Below are 6,000 nucleotides of genomic sequence, written 5' to 3'. Positions count from 1 at the left end.
ACTAGGGTGGGCTCCACTTTCTCTCCCCCGCACACAAGGGTGGGCTCCGCATTCTCTCGCCCTCTCACAAGGATGGGCTCCCTTTCTCAACAGCTCACTCGGTTAGGCTCTCCTTTCTCTTCCCCGTTCATGAGGGTCGGCTCCCCTTTCTGCCTGTCACTAGGGAGAGCTCCCCTGTCTCTCCCTCTCATTAGGGTGGGCTCTCCATTCTCTCCCTCTCACTGGGGTTCAATTCCCTTTCTCTCCCTTTCACCAGTGTCAGCTCCGTTTTCTCTCACCCTCTCACGATTGTGGGCTCCACTTTCTCCCCCTCTCACTATGGTGAGCTCCCCTTTCTCCCCCTCTCACTGGGGTGGGCTCCCTTCCTCCATAGCTCACTGGTGTCGGCACCCCTTTCTGCCTGTCACTCGGGGAAGCTCCCCTTTCTCTCTCTCCCACTTGGGTGGGCTCCCTTTTCCCTCCATCTCACTAGGGTTCCATTCCATTTCTCTCCCTCTCACCAGTGTCAGCACCGTTTTCTCTCCCCCTTTCACTAGGGTGGGCTCCCCTTTCTCCCCCTCTCACGAGGGTGGGCTTCCCTTTCTCCCCCTCTCACTCGGATGGGCTTCCCTATCTCCCCCTTTCACTAGGGTGGGCTCCCCATTCTCCCCCTCTCACGAGGGTGGGCTCCCCTTTCTCTCCCTCTCACTAGGGTGGGCTCTGCATTCTCTCGCCCTCTCACAAGGGTGCACGCCCTATCTCAACAGCTCACTCGGTTAGGCTCTCCTTTCTCTTCCCCGTTCACGAGGGTTGGCTCCCCTTTCTGCCTGTCACTAGGGACAGCTCCCCTGTTTCTCCCTCTCATTAGGGTGGGCTCCCCATTCTCTCCCTCTCATTGGGATGGGCTCCCCATTCTCTCCCTCTCACGAGGGTAGGCTCCCCTTATTCTCCATCACACTAGTGTGGGCTCCCCTTTCTCTCCCTTCCACTGGGGTGGGCTCCCCTTTCTCTTCCTCCCATTAGGGTGGGCTCCCCTTTCGCTCCCTCTCAATAGGGTTCAATCCCCTTTCTCTCCCTCTCACCAGGGTCAGCTCCGTTTCTCTCCCCACTTCACAAGGGTGGTCTACCCTTTCTTCCCCTCTCGCTAGGGTGGGCTCCACTTTCCATCTCACTGGGCGTTGCTCTCCTTTCTCTCCTCTCCAGGGTGAACTCCCTTCTTCCACAGCTCATTAGGATCGGTTCCCCATTCTCCCCGTCACTTGGGTGGGTTCCCCTTTCTCTCCCGCTCACGAGGGTCAGCTCCCCTTTCTCTCCCTCTCACTATGGTGGGCTCCCCTTTCTCTCCCTCTCACTAGGGTGGGCTCCCCTTTCTCTCCCTCTCACTAGGGTGGGCTCCCCTTTCTCTCCCTCACTAGGGTGGGCTCCCCTTTCTCTCCCTCTCACTAGGGTGGGCTCCCCTTTCTCTCCCCGGCTCACGAGGGTGGGCTCCCAATTCTCTCCCTCCCACTAGGGTGGGCTCCCCTTTCTCTCCCGCTCACTAGGGTGGGCTCCACTTTCTCTCCCCCGCACACAAGGGTGGGCTCCGCATTCTCCCGCCCTCTCACAAGGGTGGGCTCCCTTTCTCAACAGCTCACTCGGTTAGGCTCTCCTTTCTCTTCCCCGTTCACGAGGGTCGGCTCCCCTTTCTGCCTGTCACTAGGGACAGCTCCTCTGTCTCTCCCTCTCATTAGGGTGGGCTCTCCATTCTCTCCCTCTCACTAGGGTTCAATTCCCTTTCTCTCCCTTTCACCAGTGTCAGCTCCGTTTTCTCTCACCCTCTCACGATTGTGGGCTCCACTTTCTCCCCCTCTCACTATGGTGGGCTCCCCTTTCTCCCCCTCTCACTGGGTTGGGCTCCCTTCCTCCATAGCTCACTGGTGTCGGCACCCCTTTCTGCCTGTCACTCGGGGAAGCTCCCCTTTCTCTCTCTCCCACTTGGGTGGGCTCCCTTTTCCCTCCATCTCACTAGGGTTCCATTCCATTTCTCTCCCTCTCACCAGTGTCAGCACCGTTTTCTCTCCCCCTTTCACTAGGGTGGGCTCCCCTTTCTCCCCCTCTCACTAGGGTGGGCTTCCCTTTCTCCCCCACTCACTCGGATGGGCTTCCCTATCTCCCCCTTTCACTAGGGTGGGCTCCCCATTCTCCCCCTCTCACGAGGGTGGGCTCCCCTTTCTCTCCCTCTCACTAGGGTGGGCTCCCCTTTCTCTCCCTCTCACTAGGGTGGGCTCCCCTTTCTCTCCCCCTCACACAAGGATGGGCTCTGCATTCTCTCGCCGTCTCACAAGGGTGCACTGCCTATCTCAACAGCTCACGAGGTTAGGCTCTCCTTTCTCTTCCCCGTTCACGAGGGTTGGCTCCCCTTTCTGCCTGTCACGAGGGAGAGCTCCCCTGTTTCTCCCTCTCACTAGGGTGGGCTCCCCATTCTCTCCCTCTCATTAGGATGGGCTCCCCATTCTCTCCATCTCACTAGGGTTCAATTCCCTTTCTCTCCCTCTCACCAGTGTCAGCAAAGTTTTCTCTCCCCCTTTCACTAGGGTGGGCTCCCCTTTCTCTCCCTCCCACTCGGGTGGGCTCCCCTTTCTCTCACTCCCATTAGGCTAGGCTCCCATTTCTCTCCCTCCCGCTAGGGTGGGCCACCCCTTTCTCTCCCTCCCTTTTGGGTGGGCTCCCCTTTCTCTCCCTCCCACTAGGGTGGGCTCCCCTTTCTCTCCCCCTCACACAAGGGTGGGCTCTGCATTCTCTCGCCCTCTCACAAGGGTGCACGCCCTGTCTCAACAGCTCACTAGGTTAGGCTCTCCTTTCTCTTCCCCGTTCACGAGGGTTGGCTCCCCTTTCTGCCTGTCACTAGGGACAGCTCCCCTGTTTCTCCCTCTCATTAGGGTGGGCTCCCCATTCTCTCCCTCTCATTGGGATGGGCTCCCCATTCTCTCCCTCTCACGAGGGTTCAATTCCCTTTCTCTCCCTCTCACCAGTGTCAGCTCCGTTTTCTCTCCCCCTCTCACAAGGGTGGGCTCCACTTTTTCCCCCTCTTACTATGGTGGGCTCCCCTTTCTCCCCCTCTCACGAGGGTGGGCTCCCCTTTCTCTCCATCACACTAGGGTGGGCTCCCCTTTCTCTCCCTCTCATTTGGTTGGGCTGCCCTTTCTCTCCCTCTCACTAGGGTTCCATTCCCTATCTTTCCCTCTCACTAGGATTCAATCCCCTTTTCTTCCCTCACACGAGGGTGGGCTCCCCAATCCCATTCTCTCACCAGGGTGGGTTCGTCCTTCTCACCAGGATTGGCACCGCTCTTTCCACCTCTCACTAGGGTGGGCTCCCCATTCTCTCCCTCTCAGTATAGAGGGCTGCCCTTTCACTTCCTCTCATTCGGGTGGGCTCCCCTTTCCCTTCCTCTCACTAGGGTGGGCTCCCCTTTTCCTTCCTCTCACGAGGATGGGCTCCATTTTCCCTTCCTCTCACTAGCGTGGGCTCCCCTTTCCCTTCCTCTCACTAGGATGGGCTCCACTTTCTCTTCCTCTCACTAGGCTGGGCTCCCCTTTCTCTCCCTCTCAGTATAGAGGGCTGCCCTTTCACTTCCTCTCATTCGGGTGGGCTCCCCTTTCCCTTCCTCTCACTAGGGTGGGCTCCCCTTTCCCTTCCTCTCACTAGGATGGGCTCCACTTTCTCTTCCTCTCACCAGGCTGGGCTCCCCTTTCTCTCCATCACACTAGGGTGGGGTTCCCTTTCTCTCACTCCCATTAGGGTGGGCTCCTCTTTCTCTCCCTCCTACTAGGGTGGGCTACCCCTTTCTCTCCCTCTCATTAGGCTAGGCTCCCATTTCTCTCCCTCCCGCCAGGGTGGGCTACCCCTTTCGCTCCCTCCAATTAGGGTGGGCTCCCCTTTCTCTCCCTCCCACTAGGGTGGGCTCCCCTTTCGCTCCCTCTCAATAGGGTGGGCTCCCCTTTCTCTCCCCCGCACACAAGGGTGGGCTCCGCATTCTCTCGCCCTCTCACAAAGGTGCACTCCCTATCTCAACTGCTCACTACGTTAGGCTCTCCTTTCTCTTCCCCGTTCACGAGTGTCGGCACCCCTTTCTGCCTGTCACTAGGGACAGCTCCCCTGTCTCTCCCTCTCATTAGGGTGGGCTCCCCATTCTCTCCCTCTCATTAGGGTGGGCTCCCCATTCTCTCCCTCTCACGAGGGTTCAATTCCCTTTCTCTCCCTCTCACCAGTGTCAGCTCTGTTTTCTCTCCCCCTCTCACAAGGGTGGGCTCCCCTTTCTCCCCCTCTCACTGGGGTGAGCTCCACTTTCTCCCCCTCTCACGAGGGTGGGCTCCACTTTCTCCCCCTCTCACGAGGGTGGGCTCCACTTTCTCTCCCTCTCACGAGGATGGGATCCCCTTTCTCTCACTCCCACTAGGGTGGGCTCCCCTTTCTCTCCTTCCCACGAGGGTGGGCTCCCCTTTCTCTCCCTCCCAATAGGGTGGGCTCTACTTTCTCTCCCTCCCAATAGGGTGGTCTCCCCTTTCGCTCCCTCTCAATAGGGTGGGCTCCCCTTTCTCTCCCTCCCACTAGGGTGGGCTCCCCTTTCTCTCCCTCCCACTAGGGTGGGCTCCCCTTTCTCTCCCTCCCACTAGGGTGGGCTCTACTTTCTCTCCCTCCCAATGGGGTGGGCTCCCCTTTCGCTCCCTCTCAATAGGGTGGGCTCCCCTTTCGCTCCCTCTCAATAGGATTCAATCCCCTTTCTCTCCCTCTCACCAGGGTCAGCTCCGTTTTCTCTCCCCCCTTCACAAGGGTGGGCTCCCCTTTCTTCCCCTCTCGCTAGGGTGGGCTCCACTTTCCATCTCACTGGGCGTTGCTCTCCTTTCTCTCCTCTCTAGGGTGAACTCCCTTCTTCCACAGCTCATTAGGATCGGTTCTCCATTCTCCCCGTCACTTGGGTGGGCTCCCCTTTATCTCCCGCTCACTAGGGTCGGCTCCCCTTTCTCTCCCTCTCACTAGGATGGGCTCCCTTTTCCCTTCCTCTCACTACGGAGGGCTCCCCTTTCCCTTCCTCTCATTAGCGTGGGCTCCACATTCTCTTCCTCTCACTAGGCTGGGCTCCCCTTTCTCTCCATCACACTAGGGTGGGCTCTCCTTTCGCTCCCTCTCAATAGGGTGGGCTCCCCTTTCGCTCCCTCTCAATAGCATTCAATTCCCTTTCTCTCCCTCTCACCAGTGTCAGCTCTGTTTTCTCTCCCCCTCTCACAAGGGTGGGCTCCCCTTTCTCCCCCTCTCACTGGAGTGAGTTCCACTTTCTCCCCCTCTCACGAGGGTGGGCTCCCCTTTCTCTCCCTCCCATGAGGGTGGGCTCCCCTTTCTCTCCCTCCCACTAGGGTGGGCTCCCCTTTCGCTCCCTCTCAATGGATTCAATCCTCTTTCTCTCCCTCTCACCGGGGTCAGCTCCGTTTTCTCTCCCCCCTTCACAAGGGTGGGCTCCCCTTGATTCCCCTCTCGCTAGGGTGGGCTCCACTTTCCATCTCACTGGGCGTTGCTCTCCCTTCTTTCCTCTCCAGGGTGAACTCCCTTCTTCCACAGCTCATTAGGATCGGTTCCCCATTCGCCTCGTCACTTGGGTGGGCTCCCCTTTATCTCCCGCTCACTAGGGTGGGCTCCCCTTTCTCTCCCTCTCACTAGGGTGGGCTCCCCTTTCTCTCCCCCTCACTAGGATGGGCTCCCCTTTCTCTCCCTCTCACTAGGATGGGCTCCCCTTTCTCTCCCTCTCACTAGGATGGGCTCCCCTTTCTCTCCCTCTCACTAGGATGGGCTCCCCTTTCTCTCCCTCTCACTAGGGTGGGCTCCCATTTCCCTTCCTCTCACTAGGGTGGGCTCCCCTTTCCCTTCCTCTCACTAGGATGGGCTCCACTTTCTCTTCCTCTCACCAGGCTGGGCTCCCCTTTTCTCTCCCTCCCACTCGGATGGGCTCCCCTTTCCCTCACTCCCATTGGGCTAGGCTCCCATTTC

Source organism: Heptranchias perlo, unplaced genomic scaffold, assembly GCF_035084215.1.
Source record: "Heptranchias perlo isolate sHepPer1 unplaced genomic scaffold, sHepPer1.hap1 HAP1_SCAFFOLD_118, whole genome shotgun sequence".
NCBI lineage: Eukaryota > Metazoa > Chordata > Chondrichthyes > Hexanchiformes > Hexanchidae > Heptranchias > Heptranchias perlo.
The sequence above is the reverse complement of the archived record's forward strand: the minus strand, read 5'-3'. Positions refer to the sequence as shown.